Source organism: Heterocephalus glaber, unplaced genomic scaffold (genome assembly GCF_053883595.1).
Source record: "Heterocephalus glaber isolate CG9 unplaced genomic scaffold, H.glaber_assembly_v1.0 deba00001481, whole genome shotgun sequence".
Classification (NCBI taxonomy): domain Eukaryota; kingdom Metazoa; phylum Chordata; class Mammalia; order Rodentia; family Bathyergidae; genus Heterocephalus; species Heterocephalus glaber.
The window spans coordinates 30,754,062-30,779,859 of NW_028258317.1; the positions used below are offsets into that span (position 1 = coordinate 30,754,062).

Sequence of the window (25,798 nt, forward strand, 5' to 3'; positions counted from 1 at the left end):
GGGAGACTTATTTTAGGGCCATCCCATTTCTTAAAGATATTAAAATTCATAGATGCTCAAGCCCCTTATATAAAATAACACAGTATTTGCATATAACCTATGTAATCCTCTTGTATACTTTAGATCATCTCTAGATCACTTATAATCTAATACAATGTGAATGTTATATAGTTTTTACAACTGCATTTTTAATAAAATAGTGACAAAAAAGTCTGTCATGTTCCACACAGACTGAATATTTCACATATTTTCAATTCTATTTGGTTGAATCTGCACATACAGAAGCAGCAAATATGGAGAATCATGTACATGAATACAATAAATAGAATTGTACAATAGAATACCAAGTACATGAATACAATAAGTAGAATTGTACGATAGAATACCAAGTACTGAGAGGGAGAAGTGGGGTAGTATATGACTGAATCTGTGAAGACTGTACATAGATAAGGTTCATTATCATTAAACTCTTACACAAGTCAAGGAAAAGAGGTTTCAAGGAAACCCATCAGACCTAACACTTAGGAGAGGCTTCATCATCTCCATTTTATAGTAAGGCATATAAAGACTAAGTGACTTGCCCTAAACTGCATTGCTTGTTAAATGGTAGAGCCAGAATACAAACTCAGATTATATAACTAGAAATCAGTGACCTTTTTTCTCCATCATGAAGTCATCTAAACCAAACATCACATACTGTACTAGGTAGACTTCTTAATTATAAATATAAAAATTTTGGCTAGTATAGAGAGAAAAGAAACATATTGAAAAATTATCAGGCTGCTTACTGAATGGACAGGAAAGTTGGAAAATCAATTTCTTAAAATATTAACCAAGTTAGTTATGGTTAATTCAAAGGAAGAAGCTGGTTAGGGTGCGGGCACTAGCACTTGAGACATCTGGGCTCTTGCAGCCAGCAGCAGCTTTTATTACAGCTGTTCTGTTCGTGTTACTGACTACAACCTGAGTGAATACTTGGGAGCCTGAGATCCTTCCTAATCTAAACGCTGGGTAAAGCCTGATCAGTCAAGCCTCAGTCAGTTGCTGAAGTTGCCAGGTGGTTGTTAGAGAAGAGGATCTAGGCCTGTATCTCTCCCTCTCAATAAGGCACATACATAGTGGAAGGGAGTTCCACAAATGAGATGGGGGTTTGATTGCTGGGTGGCTAGAAATAACAAGTGCCTGTTATGCACATTTTTACCTGCAGTGACATCATTTCCCACTCATTCTATTTGTGGCTCCAGAGGGAAGACATGATTCTCATTGGAAACATGTAGTGGTTTGAGGAGAGGCTGCTGTGAAAGTAAGAAGTGTTAGGCCAACCCCAGGATATTGGCGAACACAGTCTGTATTCTGAGGTACAGTCCTTGCTTACTGCTGTTGGTGAATGAAAGAAAAAAAAGATTTCAGAGTAAAGGGAAAGATGGCCGAAGGCTGGGACTTGTCCCTGTATCCATGACAGCAATGGTGATGTTTACCTATATTGTGAAGCAACCAGAAAAGACAGTGGTGTGAAAGTCGATATTATATCAGCCTGCTGTGACGCCAAGGTTATGGCATGGTGATCTGAGTAAGAACTGCATTTTTCAGAGTGACATGCAAGAAGGACTTTCAATGAATTCCTAGCATGACATCCTTAGCAGAGTATGAGAGTTTGATGTGTGCAGTCTAGCAAGTAATTATCTGCAGACCATATAAGAAGGCAAGGAATGGGATGGAGCAGAGAGCAGGACAATAGTTTTGGAGACTGGAATATAATCAGAGGAAGGGGATAGTATCTATTGATTTGCTTAGTGAAACCAACAGGGAAATTCAAGAAGGGAGTATATAAGAAAAGGAATTTCAGGGTTGGATTAAATTTAGAGACAATTAGAGAAGAATATGAGTGAATTTAGCCAAAATGGAGATGAAGTATACTCAGCTGATGAGCTAAGCTTTTGTTATCAGAGAGAAGTTAGACTTGGCATTGACCTAAAGGGATTTGATGAAAAGAGCAGAATGAATGACTAAATCAGTTACCAAGGAGGGAGAAAAAGTAAGACAAGAGCCTAGTTATAGAATGAATATGAACAATGAAATGAAATAAATTTATCAATATTATATAAGATTGCTTAGCACATCCAGCCTGAGATGGATGGAGTCCTTAAAAAGGCAAAATGGGCTGAAACCAAGCGTTTTATATTTGCTGTCACATTCAAGCTGAATATTTATCTCTATTTTATAGATGGACAGAAGGAGACTGAGAGATATCAAATCATTTGTACCCAAAACACATATTTGTTAGTGGATCAGAATTTAGGCCAAAGTCTACGTGAGAAAGGCCAGACTCTTTTTCGCTTTACAGTGATAACTCTTAAATTCATAAGTTATCTGTACTTGTATTTATTCCAAGCTAAGCATTTAATAATAAATAGAGGCTACTTGAGAGTCTTAGTAAATTTCAAGAAAATAAAGAATATATGAGCACAATTTTTGTGGGGAGAGAAGCACAATGAGGAGGACAAATAAAGATACCCATCCCATTCCCCTTCCCCTCCACATGTATGTAGCTCTTCGGATTTCCATACATTAAAAAAATTACTCAGCTTACTACTCAGCCATCAAAAATGAGAAATTAGAGACGTTTATTGCTAAATGGATGCACATTGAGGCGATACTCTGAAGTGAAATAAATAGGACACACGTGTAAATACCAAATAGTTTCTCTGGTGTGAGAAACTGAAAGTGTAAATAAGGACTAAAAGGTATAATAGATAATGTGAAATGGGAAGAAAAGGGGCAAAGGGGAAGGGGAAGTGGGAGGGGTAGGGGAAAGGAAAGAAGGGAATGGAATTAATATGAGAAAATGAAAAAAGGAAACAAAGTCTTTGTAAATAGGGAGGACTGGAGGGGTTGAAGGGAGGGCAGGGGAAGGGGGAAAAATAAGAACCAAGAGAGATTATGTAAAGGTGCAAATTTCCAATGATGAATGTCATTATATTGTATACCTAAAATGTGCTGATAAAAGGATATACAAAAAAAAGAAAAAGAAATATCCATCCAGGACACACACACACACACACACACACACACACACACACACACACACACAATTAATTACTCAGCTAATTTGGATATGGGAGAGATAGATGGCTCCCTTCCAAAGATTTGTGCTCCTGTTTTTTGTAGAGCTCTTGTTGTGAAAAGCCTGGGCAAGGGACTATATGTTCCAGTGTCTCTTTCATCTAAATAGCTATGCAACTAGTCATTTCTAGACCACAGTCATTAAAAAACAAGTGTACCTTCTTCACTGATATTCTTTTCTTTCAACTAATTAATTAGTGGCACCTTGGATAACCTTTGAAGCCACTTATTGAAAACAACAGAATTTCTGCCCATCTATTACTATCTACAACCAATTCCCAAACATAAGGACCAATATTAAACTATTATACATGAGTAAGGAATAATTTTATTTGTGTTACAACATTGATATTGTGGGTCTTATTTATTATAGCAACTGGCATTACCTGAACCGAAACAATCAAGTTCAATAATATGCCTTCTTACCTTTTCTTCCTGTTTCATTTTTGATACTTTCAGTATCCATCATACCGGGGGTATAAAAGGGAGTTGCACCTCACATAAGCTTATTGTTCCCTGTGAGTTGGGAATGGAAAAATGATTCTATAATGAAGGATATTATTCTACAAAGACATTTGTCATTTTTTACTTTTTCTAAATCTTCATAAAATGTATAATTTAAAAATTGCATGTCTGAAGACCTTGGGAAATAACTGTTAGAACTTGCTTAATTATTTGAGCTTAATTCATGAACCTGAGAACTTGCTTAATTATTTCAAATTAATTCATGCACTCAAAGCTCCAACCTTTTCCATGGCAGAGTTAGTCCATTTGTTAGTCATTAAGCAAGTATTTAACAAACATATATATCTTATGCCTATGTTAAGCACTATATAAGATTATAAGTAAAACTTTTCAAATGTTCTTTTAAAATTAACTAACACAATGATGTTAACTATAAGGATATGAAGAAACATTATTCATAATAACAAAAAATATAAATGTTCAAGAATAGTACACTGGATAGTTAAATCTATGCTATATTTGTCAAAAAGCATTGAATTTTTTTTTTTTCTGGTACTGGGGATCGAACTTGGGACCTTGTGGTTGCTAGGCAGGTGGCAGCACCATTGAGCAAAATCCTCAGCCCTTGAGTTATTTTTAAAAGGGGCTATGTTTGAACTGTATTCAGTAGGTAAGTGAAGATTATTTTTTTGGGTTTTTTTTTGGTACGGGGAATCGAACTCACGACCTTGCACTTGTGAGGCAGGCGCGGTGCCACTGAATTAAATCCCTGGCCCGGTAAGTGAAGATTATTGAGATTTTTTTGAGACAATAGGTAAAATGATAAAACATCTATAGAAGGAATAATCACCCAGAAAGATGTAGGGTCAATTGAATTAATAAGAGACTTGTGGGTACAGTTTCCAGTTGCCTTCAATATTTGTTCTCCCCTTCTTTTATTACCCAAAGGGTATAAGCTAATCAAACTGCAGCTGAGCTAAAGTCAATACTTCCAACTTCCCTTAAGATAGATGTGACAATGCAATAAGTTCTGACCAGAGGGTGCTTTGACAGGAGACAAGCATAGTGTCACATCTCCCTAAAGCACCTCCCAGAAAGACATCTGGGTCAGATGATGGGAGACAACCCATTTGCAAAACCAGGCCTTCATATCTTAGCCTACTATTTCAATGGCTACAACTTATTATGTTCAGAAAGGTAGAGGAGAGTCATTAGAACACAGAAGACAATGATTGCCGAAGTTTTAAAGCACAAAATTTCTACTTGATCTACATCTAGTCTGTATGCTCTTGATATAGCTTTGCCTCTTCTTTGTTTGCTCTAGATTGCACACTGCCCTAACATCTTATAGTGCCCAGCAAGCTTCTTTCATATACGTAAGCCCCTATATGGTAAATGAACACATAGCCAGGTTCCACTGAGTCTTTCACCAGGTTTATTTAGATTTTCTTGAGACATATGAAACTCTAAAACTTTTGTATGTATCTAATGAAACACAAGAAATAGCTGACAGTTGAGAGGTATTCTTCCTGTAAGGGGTTACCACAAGAGATAACAGGTAAAAATGAACAATTATTAAAGAATGAAATGAGGCCAGGAGAGCCTTCTAGCCTGGTTGAAGTAGGAATGAATCAGCAGATGTGACAACCCAGTAATCTTTGTGCACTTGCAGGATGCAGGGACAAGAGTGTCATCAAAAGCCAATTCCAGCCGGGGATTTAGCTCAGTGGTTCCACTGCCTGCCTCGCAAGCACAAGGTCCCCAGTTCAATCCCCAGTACCAAAAAAAAAAAGCCAATTCCAGAGACAATTTCTCCCATGTGAGAAGAAAAGGTAAGCTCCCCATCCCAGCTTTGGATAAGTCCAGGAGATGTGAAAGAGAATGCCAAAGGCAAGAGTCAAAGACATTTGTATTTTAATCCAGAAATCCTCAGCACTTTTGATTTGGTAAATGGAATTTATCCCATTAGTGGGCATGAGAGTCACTAAGAAATACAATCAAATTTTATCTTTGTTTGTTTAAGCTCCATGGTATGTAAAAAATATTCTAGGACTTAAACCTGGAGAGCTAGGTGTCCACAGCAGAAAGTTTCAAGAAAAAGCACATCAGCCCCAACAGATCCTGAGAAGACTAAACAGTGGAACAAAAACAAGATCACAAGTAAGGATTGAGTGGCGAATGAAGAAAGTAAAAGTAGGCTACTCTTTTACAAAAAATGACTAGCAACTTTAAAAAGATTAACAACAGGAAAGTTCCCTTAGTCTTCATTTTCTTATCTGTGAAGTAAAGGAAATTAATACTTACAATTTCACAGTTGATACTAGAATTACTGTATGAAACATTCTCAGCAGTGTGGCATTTCTACCCTATAGTCAAGCATTTTATTTTTCTCTTTTTCTGGGAAGTCAGAAACCTTCTTACAAAAGCCCCAATTTGTTTGTGCATTATTATTGCTATCTCTCAGCCTTATTTATTTTAATAAATAATATATACAATAGTAGAGCAAGGAGCAGAACAAAGATTATCATTTTCTAGTTTACTGTTATTTCATTTAGTATTTGATCATTTTCTGGATTGTCATGCTCACTTTATTAGTCTAATCTTCAACTTATGCAATCACTAGTGTGGTCCAGATTCCATGTAACTTATACATTGTTTAAAATGTTGAACTTAATCAAAACCAAAATGTACCAAACTATATCCTTTCATAGCTCTTCATTAAACACAGATCACTACCTGTGACATCAGTAAATTCCCTCAGGTATGAAAGTGCATATCAAAGATCATCTTTGCTGCCCACGAAATATTAGACATGACCAAAGAAACAAGGCAAACTGCTAAATAAGAAAAATATATCTTCACCATATGGTTACCACATGGGTTTACTCCATCTTTTTCAAAAGAAGGCATTTATAAGTAGGAAACAGAAAAAACGATCAGTCTCCAGTTTCCACTGAGGGGTCAATAAAGTTCATTTAATCCTTTGCTCACTACCAATCATTATGTTCTTTGGGCTATTGAGGAGACCAAATGTCTGGTCTCTTCTAGAGAGAAGGAAATACAGAAATTAGGTATGAGCATAAATAAATTAATATAAGGAGAAGTTAAGAAAGATTAGTTTCCACTTCTTTTTAATTCTAATGAAAACTCATAATTGTTAGGATTTAAGATTCCTGCCTATTTTTAGAACTTTGGAATTTCCACTCTATAACTATACTGATCTTTATTGATCAAGACTTAGTAGCACTGAATTTTTGTAGAAAGCACAAAAGTTTTTCTGTTGTATTTTTTGCTGATAGTTGTTCTTTTTTGTTCCTCTTCCCGTCTGTTCTCCACCCTAATCTATTTGCTCTTGATTTCAGGAAGCTGACTCTTACAGACTGTATCACCTAACTGGGTTTAGCCAATGGAAGATGCTGGCAGTAGGCTGAAAGGGGTGAGAGAGAGTTAGAAACACAGACACACAGAAACAGAGACAGGCAGGACACAGATGGAGATGTCAGGGTATGTCTTCACACTCTGTCTCTACTTTGGTGTTGTATTTTGGTGTTATTCCACGAATGTACTCTGTTGGATATTCTTCACTTTGGGCCCGTTCATCAGAATCATTTTTCACTCTTCTGGCCCTGCTGTGAGAGCTAGAAGACTGACTTCTGTGGACTGTATCATATGAATACCCTTATCTGTTTGTTGGCTTCCAATTGGGATTAGCCATAGGGAAGTCCTAGGAGGAGATAAAAGAGAGGACGTTTTCCCCCTTTTACCTCTATTTAGTGCTGTTGTTCCAGCTCCCTTTCCTCAGTTGATTACTGATGCAGTTAGACAGCCCCCCACTACCACCACCATGGCTCTAGTTCTCATGTGGCTCTAATAATGCTACAGAACTAGGGATGGAATGACTCCCAATATTGCTTGTTGGATTCCTTAAGTATACCTATTCCTTTATAAATTATCCTTTCTTTAAAATCACTTCACTTGTAACATCTGAGAATTGTTTCCTACTGGGATCCTGATTGATGCGTCTGAGAATGATGACCTGACCAAAGTTGAAATATATAGATAGGCAGGACTTAGAAAAAGTGAGATGGTCAGTTCTTGGGCCAGGGAAATGAGCTTGAAAGGAGAAAGTAATGAGCTTGAGTTAACAAAGAATTGAAGCCTCATAGATGTCTTGCATGATACCACTCCAGCAATTCTGATCATACTGGCCATCTTCTTATGGCTCCTGAAATCCAAAGTCTTGTTGGGTCCTTGAAACATGCCATTTCTACATCCTTGTGGCCATAACCTTCTCAACCTCAATTATGGACTTTGATATCAATTCCTCAGGGAGGTTCTTTCGACCATTTTCTCTTAAATAAGTATGAACTTACTCTCCTTATTATTCTGTATGTGAGCTTATTGTTTGTGTGTTTTGTAACACTTTTAACAATTTGAAATTATTTCATTTGTGTACTTTTCTGTTTTGTCTGAATGTAAGTTTTATGAGGATAGGACAATATCTTATTTATATTATATCTCTATATCCTAGAATAGAATCTAGAACATGAAAGATAATCAGTAATCACTGAACAAGTGAATTAATAGGAGTAAAGGTAAAAATATAGTACACTTGCCACCTCTTTCTCTTCAATCCATTCATTAATTCACTTGTTCATTACTCTCTGAAACCATCAACATATTCCAAAGAGCTCATTATGTAGTTGCAGGTAGTAATAGGTAGAAATTCTTCAGCCAGACTCTAATTAGAAGAATATCTCAGATATACAAAAAAGACCATAGACTTTGGAAGTAGAACATAGACTCCAGAAATAAATCCTGGATCCATTAGTCAGTAGCTCTTTGGCCTTGGCCAAGTCATTTTTTATTCTGAGCGTGTTTCTTCATCCATAAATGCAGATAATCATTCTAACTTGTGTTAATTGACAAGCTCACAATAAATTTTTTGTTCTTGTTTATATTTTCATTGGTCAATAATCCTATTTGTCTTGTTCACAGTTGTATTTATCATATCTATATTATTATCTGATGCTTTTAGTTGCTTAATGGATATTTGTTGAATGAATATATATATTTTTTAAATTCTTTTATTGGTACATTTCAGATGTACAATACATTTACATTTCTAATTGGGAACTTGTACCTTTACATGATGTATCTTGGTTCTTATTTTTTCCACATTCCCTGCATTCCCTTCACCCTTCCACCCTTCTCTATTTACAAAGACTTTGTTTCTATTTTTTAAATTTCTCATAATTTTTCCTTTCCCTTCTTTCCTTTCCCCTACCTCTCCCACTTCCCTTACCCCTTTGGACCTTTTCTTCCTATTTCACATTATCAATTATTCATTTTAATCATTGGTATATTTTAGGTATACAATATAATGACATTCATCATTGGAAATTTGCACCTTTACATAATCTCTCTTGGTTCTTATTTTTCCCCCTTCCCCTGCCCTCCCTTCAACTCCTCCATCCCTCCCTATTTACAAAGACTTTGTTGCCATTTTTCCATTTTCTTATATTAATTCCATACCCTTCTTTCCTTTCCCCTACCCCTCCCACTTCCCCTTCCCCTTTGCCCCTTTTCTTCCTATTTCACATTATCTATTCTTCCTTTTAGTCCTTATTTACACTTTCAGTTTCTCACACCAGAGAAACTATTCAGTATTTATACATGTGTGTCCTATTCATTTCACTTAAGAGTATGGCCTCAATGTGCATCCATTTAGCTATAAATGTCTCTAATTTCTTCTTTTTTATGGCTAAGTAGTAAAAACTGTTGCTAGCAATCTTTTTTTTCTTTTTTTTATGGTACTGGGGATTGAACTCAGGACCTTGCACTTGTGGTGCAGGCACAGTGCCACTGAGCAACATGCCTGGCCCTGTTGAATGAATATTGAATGAATGATTATTTGTACTTTCAGGATAACTCAAATCATGTTAACTCAGACATTCTGGTAAGAACTTTATATATATCATGTCATTTATATCTGCATAAAGTAGATACTATTATTTTATAAGTAAAATAACTAAAGTTAGAAAAAGTAAGCTTCTAAGTAAATAATAGAAATGGCTTCCCTTCCCATCCTATCAATTCTAACCCTTTACAAGGAATACTGGTATCAGTACCTTGTCACATCACTTTCAGAGTATTGCCAAACCATAACTTCAGTGTTTTAAAATAGGATGATAATGTAATTTGTGGAATTTCCCAGGTTCTAAAACTAATATTTTATATTGCATTTCCAGGGTCACTAATTAATATAATTAGATACTTCCATTCCAAACCTGCATGTTTTAATACACAAAAGCTTTGAACAATAATTCAACCACCAAAAGATTACCTCTTAAGTGACTAAATTATTAATTTCCCTTTAATTACATTAAAATGTATTAAAATAAAATATCCATGATGTCTAATTTTTTTTCCCATTAAGTTTATTGGTACATTTTAGGTATAAAATACAGTTACATTCATCATTTGGATGTTGTACCTTTACATGAGTATCTTAGTTCTTATTTTCTTTCGCCTTCCCTTGCCCTCCCTTCACCCCCTCCACCCTTCCCTATTTGCAAAGACTTTGATTCCATTTTTTTCCTTTTCGCATATGTTTTCTTTTCCCTTTTTTCCTTTCCCCTACCCCTCCCACTTCCCCTGCTCCTTTAGACATTTTCTTCCTGTTACACAATATCAATTACACATTTTTAAAATTACAATATCAAGATCTAGGAGACATTACCACAGATTTTACAGAATTTAAAAGGGTATAGAAAGCATATTACAAAAATCTTTTTTGAAATAAATTGGACAACTTCTAAGAAGTACCTTGGAAGACAAATTAATGAAACTAACTCTGGAGGAAATATAAAATTTGAATAGCACCTATTAAAGAAAGTCTATTCCTAGCTTGAAAACCTACCTATATGACAACAGCAGGGTCATATACATTTTAACTGATAAATTATATCAAACAAAGCAGAAAAAAGAAGGAACACTTCTCCCCTCATTTTAGGAACTCAACATTGTGCTAATCCTAAAACTGGATAAAGATAATAGAAAAAAAAGTATGAACATAGATAGAAATTTGTTAAACAAAACAAACTATTAGAAGTCAGATCTGGCAGTATGGAGAAAGTGGTTTTGTTATAGGGATGGCAGTGTTGGTTCAGAAGACCCACCTCCAAAAGTCATCATTTTAACAGAGAAAAGGAAAAAGCCATATGATCCTGCCACTAGTTGGAGAAAAAGTATTGGACTAAATTCCACAGCTGTTCATGGTAAAAGCTATCAGGAGACTAGAAGTAGAACAGAACCTTCTCAACAGATTAAAGACATGTACTCCATACTTTCAGCAAAAACACCTTATATGAATGGAGAAGATACAATGCTTTCTCCTTAAGGTGGGGAACAAGGGCAGATATGCTTACTCTTTATCTGTCCATTAAACTTTGAAACCTAGGCCCCACCAAAATAGTCTGGCAATAAAATGACACAATTAGGATAAGATTGACAAGGTAGAAGCAAAATCTTTATATGTAGATGAAATGATCATCTACAGAGAAAATACTAAGAAATCTCTAGGAGCCCCTAGAACTTGTATTTGAATTTAGCAGGATTAGAAAACAAAAGGTATATATAAAAATTCAGGTCTGTGTATACTTGCTATAAATGAAGAATTGGATATTGAAATTTAAAAGTTATGTAGGAGTACAAAGGACCTAGAAAAGTTAGAAAAAACAGTGTTGGAAGACGTTTAGTACCTAATTTTAATACTTCTTCTAAAGCTACAGTAATCAAGGCAGTGTTGGTGTAAGGAAAGACATATAGATCATTGAAATAAAACAGAGAATCTAGAAATAGAACCACACATATATGGTCCACTGAGTTTTGAAAGATTATTTAACATTAGCATTTTATAGAATATAAACTCAATTCAAGAACCAAGGAAGAGATAGTGTTTTCAGCAAACAGCCCTAGAACACCTGGTATCCATATATAAAAAATTAACCTCAACACTTTATTTCCATACATGAAAATAACTTGAAGGGATCTATGAACCTAAATATGAAAGCCTAAAAGTATAAAACTTTCAGAAGAGATTATAAGGGAAAATGTTTATGAATTCAGTGTAGGCAAAAACTACCTAGTATACAAAAGACATGATGTATAAAAGAAAAAAACTAATAAATGAGATTCCATCAAAATTTAGAACTTTAAATGACATCATTAAAATGAAAAGTAGTCCTTAAACAAACCATATTTACAATGCATATAACCTATGACCAGAATATATAAAGAATTCTTAGAGCTCATTAATAGACAACCCAATTAAAAAGTAGACATAAGAAGATGTGAAATAGCCAGTATAGCACAAGGAAAGGTGTGCAACTCTAGAATCAGAAAAATACTAATCAGTACAATAACAAGATTGAATTGTACACTCATTAGGGGGATGAGGTTAAAAGTTTTAAAAGCCTTGTCATGACTTTTTCTTTTTGTCGGATTCTCCCCCTTTGCGTTGAATTTGTCCCACCCAATGGATTCATTCTGCTGAGTTTCCTGGGGTTGTGATCCTCATTGTCTTTTCCTAGGGTATTGTCTAAAACTTTTTGGAGTGCCGGTTTGATATTCATGAAGTTCCTGTGGTGCTTTTTATCATGAAAGTATCTTATTTCTCTATCAATTTTGAAAGATAGTTTTGCAGGATACATCAATCTGGGTTGGAGGCTGTTTTCCTTTAGGGTTTGAAATACATCACTCCAAGCTCTTCTTGCCTTGAGGGTTTGCATTGAGAAGTCTGCTGTGATTCTGATGGGCTTTCCCTTGTATGTGATTTGTTTCTTTTCTCTCACTGCTTGTAGAATTTTGTTCTTCTGGTAGATTTCTGGAATCCTAAGTATTATATGCCTATGTGTAGATTTTTTTTTGATCAAGGCTGGTTGGAGTCCTATATGCCTCACTTATCTGTATGTGAAGTTCTTTTCCCCTCCTTGGGAAGTTTTCTGCCATCACTTCTGTGAACAATTTTTTTATGTCCTCTGCACTCTCTGCCCTTTCTTTATTGACTCTCATCAGTCTTATGTTATTCTTCTTTGCATCATCTAGCAGCTGCTGGATTGATTTATCATGTTCCTTTACAATTTTAAAGCAATTTTTCTTTTCCTGGTCACTAATTTCAATCTTATCTTCTATATGTGAAATTCTATCCTCACATTGGTTCATTCTGCTGCACAGACTTTAGATGGAGTTTTTAGTCTCTTGGAAATCTGTTTGCATCTGTTTTATGGATTCCATTTGTTTCCTATGTTGGGATTCCATCATGTTTCTCAGATCCTCTATTTTTTATCTGTGTCCTCTCTAGATTTATTAATCATGTCTTGCACCATGAGCAACATCTTTGCTGTTATCTGAGTAATTATTTCTGATTTCATTTTTCCTAGACCCTCTTTTGTTGCCAGTTCAGAGAGTCCAGGTGGTTGAGTATCAGATTGTTCCATCTCATTTCCCTTTGGGGTTGCTGTAGGTGATCTGGAACTCTGTTTTTGAGGCTTGTTTACGGGTCTTCCCATTTCCACGGGGGGCGGTGTGCTTCTGGCGCCCACTCAGCTCACCTTTTCAGCCCTAGGAGCTTGGGATGGTGGCGGGAAGCTTCCTTCTGGATGCTGGGACCAGCTCACCTTCTCTGCCCTAGGAGCTTGGGATGGCAGTGGGGGAGCTTCCTTCCAGGTGCTGTGACCAGCTCAGCTTCTCTGCTCTAGGAGCTTGGGATGGCAGCAGGAGAGCTTCCTTCTGGGTTCTGGGACCAGCTCACCTTCTCTGCCCTAGGAGCTTGGGATGGTAGTGGGGGAGCTTTCTTCAAGGTACTGGGACCAGCTCAGCTTCTCTGCCCTAGGAGCTTGGGATGGCGGTGGGGGAGCTTCCTTCTGGGTTCTGGGACTGGCTCACCTTCTCTGCCCTAGGAGCTTGAGATGGCAGTGGGGAAGCTTCCTTCCAGATGCTGGGACCAGCTCAGCTTCTCTGCCCTAGGAGCTTGGGATGGCAGTGGGGGAGCTTCCTTCTGGATTCTGGGACCGGCTCACCTTCTCTGCCCTAGGAGTTTGATATGGCAGTGGGGGAGCTTCCTTCCGGGTGCTCTCAAACACTTTAATGAAAAAAATAAGAAGGCAGAGACCAAGCTTTCTGGTAAGGGGAAGCAGTAGAACTCCCATGATGTCTAATTTTGATGGTTCAGCTATATCTCTGATACATAAGCAACATAATTAAAGAAGATGGGATTTAGAGTTAGATGGAGCAGATTTATATCCAGGCTCTTCCATATATTAAACAGGAGATATATTCCAAGTTATTTAGTTTCTCTGAGCCCCAGTTTCTGGTCTGTGAAACAGTTAATAATGCTAATGCCACTCAGTGACTATAGGTATTAATTAGATAGTGTGATGTTGAAAGGCAATTTGCAGTCTAGCAAATTGTGAAGCTCTCATCTTTCTTTCATTATTTTACAATTAAGAATTACTGTCTTAGAAATTTTTTTTATCGGTATTTTATTTACACCCAGTATGTTTTTACACCCAGTATTTTTATCAGTTTTTTTCACTTGTTCTTTAAGATAAGACATCTTTAATGCAGCAGTTTGGAGACAATTTGACTGCCATTGTGTTTTTTTTTTCATTAAGTTTATTGATACATTTTAGATATAAAATACAGTCACATTCATCATTGGGCTCTTGTACCATTACATGATGTATCTTGGTTCTTATTTTTTTCCCTTTCCTCTACCCTCCCTTCACCTCCTCCACCCTTCCCTATTGGCAAAGACTTTGTTTCCATTTTTTTCCTCTTCTCATATTTTTTCTTTTCCCTTCTTTCCTTTCCCCTACCCCTCCCATTTCCCCTGCTCCTTTAGACCTTTTCTTCCTGTTACACAATATCAATTACACATTTTAAAAATTACAATATCAAGATCTAGGAGACATTGCCACAGATTTTGCAGAATTTAAAAGAATATAGAAAGTATATTACAAAAATCTTTTTTGAAATAAATTGGACAACTTCTCAGAAGTACCTTGGAAGACAAATTAATGAAACTAACTCTGGAGGAAATATAAAATTTGAATAGCACCTATTAAAGAAAGTATATTCCTAGCTTGAAAACCTACCTATATGACCACAACAGGCTTACTGATAAATTATATCAAACTTTTAAAGCAGAAAAAAGAAGGAACACTTCTCCCCTCATTTTAAGAAATCAACATTGTGCTAATACTAAAAGTAGATAAAGATGATAGAAGAAAAAAAAGTATGAACATAGATAGAAATTTGTTTAACAAAACAAACTATTAGAAGTCAGATCCGGCAGGATGTAGAAAGTGGTTTTGTTATAGGGATGGCAGTGTTGGTTCAGCATTGGAAGATCCACCCCCATAGGTCATCATTTTTTTTTGTTGTTAATCCATTGTCTTTGCTTTATTGTGTGCAAAGTATGCTACTGCCCCCTGAGCTTCCTGCATTTCTCTTTTCTTGAAAAATCAGTGCTTGATCCTTTCCAAAATAACCAGAGAAGAAATGAGGCAGAAAGTATGTCTTCATCATGGTCCTCCTCAGTCCCGAGACTGATAGAAAAGGATGTAACCAGACTCAGAGTTCTTTGAAATATCTGATGTCAACCCGTAGAATTCTTCAATAGCTTGTGCATCTATTTTTTCTACAATGTCATCATCAAACAACAACCAAAAATCATGACTCTTAACTACTGCAATATAATGTCCTCGATTGGGACCACTTCCACAATGAACCACAACAGCAACAAGATCGTACATTCGGTCAGGATTGGTTGCATCACCTGAAGTGTTAAACAGACGGAGTTCTAAAGGAAAAACTACCCGATAAGAAAGTTTTGCATATCGATGAAACTGATCCTTATATTTATATCTCTTAAGATGTAGAGCTAGAATCATGGGCAGTTTTTTAACTTTCATCCGTTTGTGTGCTTCCTGTTTGCTGCGACACTCTTCACAGTAATATTTGTATTCACTGCACAGAGTTTCTGTGTTGCTAAAACCCCTTAAACAGTGAGTAATTGATGTTTAGTTCCACGTCAACAAGAAGGCCTAAAAAATCTTCATCTTTGCTGCTTATAGTTTCACAAGTAAGACATTGGGTTTCATTAGTTAATGTTCCCTGAAAAATCTCATGAACCCACGTTGGGTCTGGTGTGCAGTTATTGTTTTCATTATCAATGTTACTGTTAGGTAAGCGACCATTTTGTTTTTTCTGTTTTCTTTCTTCTTGTAAAATATCAGCAATTGTATTTAGTAGGTAATTTAAGAATTCATGGGCATCTTGTTGCATATAGTTATCAAAAAGCTCATTTTCTTTCCATAATCTCGTGATGAACTTCTTAGGAGGTATTATTCCGACCTTTTTCTTCTGAGTGGCTATGCTGTGGAAGAGATCTGCTAAGCATGTAAGAAGGCTCTCCTTCTTCCTAGGCTGAGTCTTATACGCTAGAACTTTTTCCCAAAATGGACGACAAAAATAAAGTGCTTGAAGAATTGAATTGCAGTAGCAGGTATTCCCAAAATTGACTAATCCAAAATAGTGCTCGTTGACTGGAAACTGTTCGGGACCAATCTCTTTCTCTTATGCCGAGCCATTGGCGCCCATGGTACAGATGAAGGTGAATTTGGAGAGTGTCATTCGGCTTACCATCCGCCCAGTGCCATCTTCCACCCAATCACGGCGGCGCCAGAGGGGCGGTGGCGGCCGGGAGGAGGGCAGCCTGGCCGCCCGCTAGCACCTCACCCCACAGGCAGAACACACAACAAGCCTACTGAGACCCCGCTGCCGTCTTCCCCGGCAGAGCTCTGGCACTCCTGGCCTCGGGCCCCAGCCCCCACCTTCATAAGTCATCATTTTAACAGAGGAAAGGAAAAAGTCATATGATCCTGTCAGTAGTTGCAGAAAAAGTATTGGACTAAATTCTACAGCTGTTCATGGTAAAAGCTATCAGAAGACTAGAAGTAGAACAGAACGTTCTCAACAGATAAGACATATACTCCATACTTCAGCAAAAGCGCCTTATATGAATGGAGAAGATACAATGCTTTCTCCCTAAGGTGGGGAACAAGGGCAGATATACCTACTCTTCATCTGTCCATTAAACTTTGAAACCTAGGCCCAAACCAAAATAGTTGGGCAATAAAAAGAAACAATTAGCATAGGATTGGCAAGGTAGAAGTAAAATCTTTATATGTATATGAAATGACCATCTACAGAGAAAATACTAAGAAATCTCAAGGAGCCCCTAGAACTTGTATTTGAATTTAGCAGGATTAGAAAACACAAGGTATATATAAAAATTCAGGTCTATGTATACTTGCTATAAATGAAGAATTGGATATTGAAATTTAAAAGTTATGTAGGAGTACAAAGGACCTAGACAAGTAAAAAGGAAAAAAAAACAGTGTTGTAAGACATTTATTACCTTTTTTTTTTTTTTTTTTTTTTGGTACCAGGGATCAAACTCAGGACTTTGAGTTTGCAAGGCAGGCGGCAGAACCACTGAGCTAAATCTCTGGCCCTTATTACCTAATTTTAAACTTCCTCTAAAGCTATAGTAATCAAAGCAGTGTTGGCCTAAGGAAAGACATATAGATCAATGCAATAAAACAACATCTGGAAATAGAACCACACATATATGGTCCACTGAGCTTTGAAAGATTATTTAACATTAACATTTTATATAACATAAGCTCTACTCAAGAGCAGAGGAAAAGATAGTGTTTTCAGCAAATGAAACCTAGAACACCTGTTATCTGTATGTAAAAAATTAACCTCAACCCTTTATTTCCATACATAATGATAATTTGAAAGGATCTATGAACCTAAATATGAAAGACTAAAACTATAAAACTTTAAGAAGAAATTATAAGGGAAAATATTCATGAATTTAGGGTAGGCAAGCATTTCCTAGGATACAAAAAACATGATGTATAAAAGAAAAAAATTGATAAATGAAATTCCATCAAAATTTAGAACTTTAAATGACATGATTAAGAAAATGAAAAGTAGTCCTTAAACAGACCATATTTATACTATATTTAACTTATGGCCAGAACTCTTACAGCTCATTAAAAGACAACCTAATTAAAAAGTAGACACAAGAAAGTGATAAATACTCAGTACAGCACAAGGAAAGGTGCGCAACACTAGAATCAGAAAAATACTACTCAGTACAATAACAAGATCTTATTATACACTCATTAGGGAGATGAAGTTAAAAGTTTTAAAAGAACAGATGTCAGCTTAGGTGTGAACCAGTTAGAACTTTCTAATACTGCTAATGTGAACGTAAAATGATAAAACCATTTTGGAAAACAATGTAGAAATTACTTGTATTACTGTTAAGAACTAACAGTTCTGTTCTTAAATTGTTACTTAAGAGGAATGAAAGCACATGTTCACAGTAGATTTGTACACACAAATTGAGTATCCTTTATCTGAAATTCTTGTGACCAGAAGAGTTTCAGATTTTGGGTTGAAATCCACTTGATCTACAAAGAGGATAGCTACTTGCTTTTTGGGGGGTTCCTGTCACATGGAGTATTGTTTTCCACCCTTTAACTTTCAGTCTATGAGTTTCCTTTTGAATTAAGTGTGTTTCTTGTATGCAACATATTGTTGGATCTTGCTTCTTGACTCAGTCTGCCAGTCTATTTCTTTTGATTGGTGAGATGATACCATTAACGTTGGTGGTTATAACTGATATGTATTGACTTATCATTGTCATGACTTTTTCTTTGTGTTGAATTCTCTCCATTTGCTTTTAATTTCTTGTTGTGCCAGATGGATTCATTCTGCTGGGCTTCCTGGGGTTGTGATCCTCATTGTCTTTTCCTAGGATTTTGTCTAAAATTTTTTGGAGTGCTGGTTTGGTATTCATGAAGTTCCTTTAGGGCTTGGAATATGTCACTCCAAGCTCTTCTTGCTTTGAGGGTTTGCACTGAGAAGTCTGCTGTGATTCTGATGGGCTTTCCTTTGTATGTGATTTGTTTCTTTTCTCTAACTGCTTTTGGAACTTTGTTCTTCTATTGGGTTTCTGGAATCCTAACTATTACATGCCTATATGTACATTATTTTTTATCAAGGCTAGTTGGAGTCCTATATGGCTCACTTATCTGTATGTCAAGATCTTTTCTCCTGCTTGGGAAGTTTTCTGCCATCACTTCTGTGAACAGTTTTTTTATGTCATCTGCACTCTCTCCAGTTTCTTCATTGACTCTGGTCAGTCTTATGTTATTCTTCTTTGCATCATCTAACAGCTTCTGGATTGATTTCTCGTAGTTCCTTACAATTTCAAAGAAATTTTTCTTTTTCTTGTCACTACTTGAAATTTTATCTTCTATACCTGAAATTCTGTCCTCACATTGGCTCATTCTGCTGCATAAGCTTTCAATGGAGTTTTTAATCTCCTGGAAATCTCTTTGTATCTGTTTAATGGATTCTATTTGTTTCCTATGTTGGGATTCCATCATGTTCCTCTGCTCCTCTATTTTTTCATCTGTGTCCTCTCTAGATTTATGAATCATGTGTTATACTATGGGCATAATCTCTGCTATTATGTGAGAAATTATTTCTTTTTTTTTTAACTGTATATCCTTTTATTGGTACATTTTAGGTATACAATATACAATATAATGGCATTCATCATTGGAAATTTGCACCTTTACATACTCTCTTGTTTTTTCCCCCTTTCCCTGGCCTCCCTTCAACCCCTCCATCACTCCCTATTTAGAAAGACTTTGTTTCCTTTTTTTCATTTTCTCATATCAATTCCATTCCCTTCTTTCCTTTCCCCTACCCCTCCCACTTCCCCTTCCCCTTTGCCCCTTTTCTTCCTATTTTACATTATCTATTATACCTTTTAGCCCTTATTTACATTTCCAGTTTCTCACACTAGAGACACTATTTGGTATTTACACATGTGTGTCCTATTTATTTCACTGAAGAGTATCACCTCAATGTGCATCCATTTAGCAATAAATGTCTCTAATTTCTTGTTTTTGATGGCTGAATAGTACTCCATCTTATTAAAAAAACATATTTCCTTTATCCAGTCTCCAGTTGATGGGGATTTGGGCTGTTTCCAAGTTTTACCTATTACAAACTGTGCTGCTATGAACATGGGTACACATATACAACTGTGGTGTGATTCCTTTAATTCACTGGGGGAAGATACCCACGAGGGGAATAGCTGGGTCAAATGGGACTTCCAGTCCTAGTTCTTTGAGGTATATCCATACTGATTTCCACAGTAGTTGCACCAGTCTACACTCCCACCAGCAGTGGAGTACGGTTCCTCTTTCCCCACATCCCTGCCAGCATTTGTTATTGGTTGATTTCTTGATAGCAGCCATTCTTTCTGAGATGAGGTGGAATCTCAGTGTTGTTTTCATTTGCATCTCTCCAATGACCAGTGATGTTGAATATTTTTTCATATGTTTATTTGCCATTTCTACTTCTTTGTGTGAAAAAGGTCTGTTCATTTCAGATGCCCATTTTTGGATTGGGTCTTTAAATTTGGGAGGTCTTTTTTTTAAAAGTTCTTTATAGATTCAAGATAGTATACCTTTGTCTGAAGGATGGCTGGTGAAAATTTTTTCCCACATTGGGTTGTCTCTTCACACTGCTCGTGGTTTCTCTTGCTGTCCAGAAGACTTTTAGTAAGAAGAGATCCCACTTGTTGATTGTTTGTGCTAGTTCATGGGCAACTGAGGTTTTGTTCATAAAATCTTTTCGTACACCAGTGTCTTCAAGAGTTTTACCTTTCAGTGCTTCTGTTTCAATATTTAGATCTTTAACCCATTTTGATTTTAGTTGAGTGCATGCTGAGAGATATAGATCTAGTTTTAGGCTTTGGCAAGTTGAAACCCAATTTCTCCAGCACCATTTATTAAAGAGGCTATCTTTCCTCCAGTGAGGGTATTTGGCTCCTTTCTCGAAGATGAGGTGGCTGAGTGTGTCTGGAGTTGTTTCTGCATCTTCTGATCTGTTCCACTGGTTCTCAGGTCTGTTTCTTTGCCAGCACTTTGCTGTTTTTATCACAGTAGCTTTGTAGTATAGTTTCAAGTTGAGGGTTGTAATACCCCTGCCATGTCTCTGTTACCTAGAATAACTTTTGCTATTCTAGGTCTCTTCTTGTTCCAAATGAATTTTTGGATTGTTTTCTCAAGGTCCATGCAGTATGCTGCTGGGATTTCAATTGGGATTGCATTGAATCTATATAACAGTTTTGGAAGTATGGCCGTTTTCACTATGTTGATCCTTCCTACCCAGGAGCAAGGGATGTCTTTCCGTTTTCTGATATCATCTTCAATCTGTGAGAAATTATTTCTGATTTCATTTTTTCAGATCTTCTTTTGTTGCCAGTTCAGGTAACCCAGGTGGTTGAGTATCAGATCGTTCCATCTCATTTCCCTTTGGGGTTCCTGTAGGTAATCTGGAAGTCTGGTTTTGAGGCTTGTTTACATGTCCTCTCATTTCTTCGGCGTCGGCGGCGGCGGTGGCGGGGGGGGGGGGGGGGGGGGGGGGGGGCGCTTCTGGTGCCTGCGCGGCTCACTTCCTCTGCACTGAGAGCGGTGCTATGGTGGCCCAGGAGCCTCCTCCTCGTTGCTGGGATTGGCTCCCCTCCTCTGCTCTGTGAGCAGTGCTATGATGGCTGGGGAGCCTCCTCCTGGGCACTCTGCCACTGTCTTTTATTGTGTCTTTTTCTCAAAGTGCAAAACTTCAACTTCAGAATTATATGGTAGATTTTTGTGAACAGTGCATTTTCTAATGGAGTAATCAAAATCTGTGATGTGTCTTTTAGAATATTCTGTGTCAATAAAAACTTGTTGGATTTGCTAAAATATTTCCAGGATTTCGAGTTCTGCTATTTGCCTGTCTGTTTGTTTTTTGTTTTCCCCATGATCAGAAATGAAAGATTGCATTATTTAAACCAAACAGAAATGATACTGATTAGGGCAGTCTTTGATACCTTAGGTTTAGGACCTTCTGTCAGAAAGCATTTCATTTGTTAATCCATTTGCTTTACATTGCCTGAGAATAATTTACATATAGTGTTTTGTGCAAGACACTCAGGTGAGTAGAGACTATGCTTTCTAGGAATTTTTAACCTGGTGGGGAGAGAAAGCAACTAAATAGTTATGATGCAGTGTAAACCTTGGGAAGTTTACAAACTTTGGGAAGTTGAGATAGAGTCCTATGGGATTTCAGAGGAAAGATAAACTCTTGTCCGTTGAGGGGAGATGGAAGACTGAAGGAATTTTCATATTTAGTGGATGGTAAAGGAAGAGCTCAAAAGATGTTGCTATTAGCTTAAGCTCTGGGAAAATGTTGGTGATTTAGAAACTCAATGATGAGGAAAAACAGCTTAGGTGATTGTAGTATTTCCATCTGAGGAGCCCCAAAGACTCCCAAGGACACGGTCAATCACAAGCTGGTAACTGACAGCTTTTCTGTGCTCTTAATTCATCCTGTTATGAAGCAACTGACATTACATTATAGCCATTTATTTTTCTGGCTTCCTGGATACTGGGTGGACTCCTGAATAGCAGAGACCCTATATCCCCCTTTCTAGTGCAAAGCCAGGCTCTAGCAAATTACAGACACTCGACATATGACTGTGCTATGCAATGAAAGACCTACCAAGCCAGAGAAACCAGGAAGGAAGAATGGATTCAGTGTTGCCAGTGAACTTTAAATTCTTCACAGACAGAAGTCTTGGGGTCTGGCAAGGATAGTATAGTCAGATCATGGAGGCTGGTGGTGAACCACTTGCAAAATAGGCCAGGGTTGGCTGAGCTACAGTAACACACTGTGCCCCAGGGAAGGTGAAACTATGGCATTACTCAGCCTTGCTCAGCAAAGAAAGCTCCATTATTCTCTCCTAGCCTGTGAATCCAGGCTTGTGGGTGCCTAAATGAGAGAGGAAAACAAAAGACTGGAGTGAGAAATTGACTCAAGAGTAAAAGCTTAGAGAATAGTTTCATTTTTCTCACAAATGTGGTTGTATATTCTTCTAAAGCAATAAGTTACACATATAAATGAAAAAATATAGAAGACTAGTTCGGGAAAAGGGGTACTTTTCTGTCTTTGAATTGAAAAAAAAGACATTGAAAATAAAATCTTGACTATAAATTAATTTTAGGCATAATTAATTGGCCCTGCAAAATGCTTTTCAGAATAAAACAAAAGATCTTATAGAAGAAAATAATATAGTTGATTATGTATTCAAGGGCAAAGAATTAGTGAAGTTAACTGTCTCTCACAATAAAGTTCTTGGACTACCCACATCAGAATTATCTAACAAGCGGGTTAAAATGCAGATTCATCAATCCTATTAAAAAGTTAACTAATCAGAATCTCTGGGAAAAGTCTTCATTTTAAACAAATATCCCCTTCAAGTGATTTTGGAGTACACTAAAATCTGTGAATCACTGCTGCATCATCATGTTTGAAGATTAAGCTCCTAAACCAATGTGTTCTCAGGCCTCTTTCCACTATCAGCCTACAGCAAAAAGCTGGAGGGAAGGGTGGGTAAGTACAAAAAAGATCAAGTAGGGATCTAAGGTCTGAGCATGCAGAAGGGTTGGTGTCATCTTGGGACACTAAATACAAGGCACAGAATGAGCCTGCAATTCCAATGATGACAGACAACGCAGGCAAAGAGAGGAGGATGCAGTTGCCAAATGTCTAATTGATTTATGATTTATGTGATTAAAGCTCCATTTAAAAGTCAAGAAATTTGCAAAAACTACAGAGGAGCAAGCTAGTCAAGGAAGTGAAAGACCAGATCTGCAATGGCTACTGCAGAATGCAGTAGTATCCAACTATACAAGGATAACTTTCTCCTCAGCCAACAACCTGAAAATTTTGTTTGTTTGTTTGTTTTGTAATAGGAACCACAACCCTGATTTGGCTAGACTGAGACTTGCAGACTATTAAGATGTGAATAAAGTTGAGAATTAGAAAATATAATAATATCCAGCTATTATTTCCCCAGAGAAGCAAAATCCAGTTTGAGTTCCTAAGTACTGCTGGAATTGTTTGATCAATAACAATATTTAATATCTATTAAATATCTATACGTGCCAGTCACAGTTTTAAGCATCTTTTATGCATTCACTCATTTAATTCTTGCAACAGCCCTATGAAGTCAGCACTTTTGATATAACTGGTCTACAGATGAGGAAACTGAGATAAAGACAGATTAAGTAAATTTCTCAAGAGCACATGGCCTCTGAAGGCAGAGCCAGGGTTTCAACCAAGGCAAGCTGCATTTAGAGTCTGAAATCTCAACCACTGTTTTATAACATCTGATGCAGAGTAGATATGCTTATGAATTTTATACAGAAATCAACTCTCAGTTGCAATGAACTATTAACAATTATTATTTATGTGGTAACAATTCCTGTAAAATTAGAAAATTAATTTATAAGTTCTCTGTACAGCACTGCATGTTACTTGTGATAAAATGCACCCACTGATTTATGAATAAAAGCTAATATTTGTCATCAAAAATAACCAATCTGGGCTGGGATTTAGCTCAGTGGTTCTGGTGCCTGCCTTGCAAGTGCAAGGACCCGAGTTTGATCTCTGGTACCAAAAAAAAAAAAAATCAAATCTGTAGTATGATATGGTTTTCACAGTAAACAATTTCAACATAATTTTCATGGTAAGAAGGTAATCAAAGAAAGCAATGATTGTGTTGACTCATGTTGCATGTATTCTTTTTATTATTCATTTTTGGCTTGGATTGTGTGGACTTGTTTAAGTGTTTATTTTTTTTCCTTAAATTCTTTTATTGGTACATTTTAGGTATACAGTACATTTACATTTATCATTGGGTACTTGTACCTGTGCATGATGTATCTTGGTTCTTATTTTTTTCCCTTATTCCCTGTCCTCCCTTCACCCCCTCTACCCTTCCCTATTTACAAAGATTTGTTTCCATTTTTTTCTTTTTTCATAATTTTTTCTTTCCCTTCCTTCCTTTCCCTTTCCCATCCCACTTCCCCTACCCCTTTGGACCTTTTCTTTCTATTTCAAATTATCAATTATTCATTTTAATCCTTTTCATCCTTATTTACACTTTCAGTTTCTCACACCAGAGAGACTATTCAGTATTTATGTGTGTCCTGTTTATTTCACTTAAGAGTATGGCCTCAATATGCATCCATTTAGCTATAAATGTCTCTAATTTCTCTTTCTTTATGGCTGAGTAGTACTCCATTTTATTAAAAAACCACATCTTCTTTATCCAGTTTCCAGTTGATGGGCACTTGGGCTGTTTCCAAGCTTTAGCTATTACAAATTGTGCCGCTATAAACATGGGTGCACATATATCCTTGTGATATGATTCTTTTAATTCTTTTGGGAAGATACCCAGCAGGGGAATAACTGGGTCAAATGGGACCTTTAGCCCTAGTTCTTTGAGGTATCTCCATATTGATTTCCACAGTGGTTGCACCAGTCTCCACTCCCACCAACAATGGAGAAGGGTTCCTTTCTCCCCACACCCCTGCCAGCATTTGTTATTGGTTGATTTCTTGAGAGCAGCCATTCTTTCTGGAGTGAGGTGGCATCTCAGTGTTGTTTTCAATGTGGGAAAAAATTTTTAGCAGCTGTACCTCAGACAAAGGACTACTATCTAGAATATATAAAGAACTTAAAAAATATCAGATGCCCCAAATTTAAAGACCCAATTCAAAAATGGGCATCTGAAATGAACAGACATTTCTCAGACATACAAGTAAAAGCACCAAATAAACATATGAGAAAATGTTGAACATCACTGGTCATTCAAGAGATGTAGATGAAAACATATGTTTATTTTTAAATGTATTTGTGCACAAACCCAGAAGAAACTCTTCTTTTTATCTCACATCTCTAGAGTTTGTCTTCCTGCTTGAGGCTCCAAGGCACACCTTGGCCACAGGAAAATGAGACACAAAGAAAGTAAGCCCAGGTGAAGTAGGAAAGCTTTTATGATTATAAAATAAAATGGAGTTACTTTCAAACTGAAAGAAAAATGAGTGACACAGAAAAACATTTCTTAATGGCTTTGCCATTCTGTTGTAACATTCACAGATTTATTTATATTTATAATTTATCTTTCTTTTTAAAGTCTAGCATTCAAGGATGTCCT

At 36.8% G+C, this 25,798-nt stretch overlaps 1 pseudogene; it reads right to left on the reverse strand.

The window, feature by feature from the left end:
- Positions 1-14,971: 14,971 nt before the first annotated feature.
- On the reverse strand, positions 14,972-16,314 carry LOC101702801 (ubiquitin carboxyl-terminal hydrolase 12 pseudogene; annotated as a pseudogene).
- Positions 16,315-25,798: the final 9,484 nt, after the last annotated feature.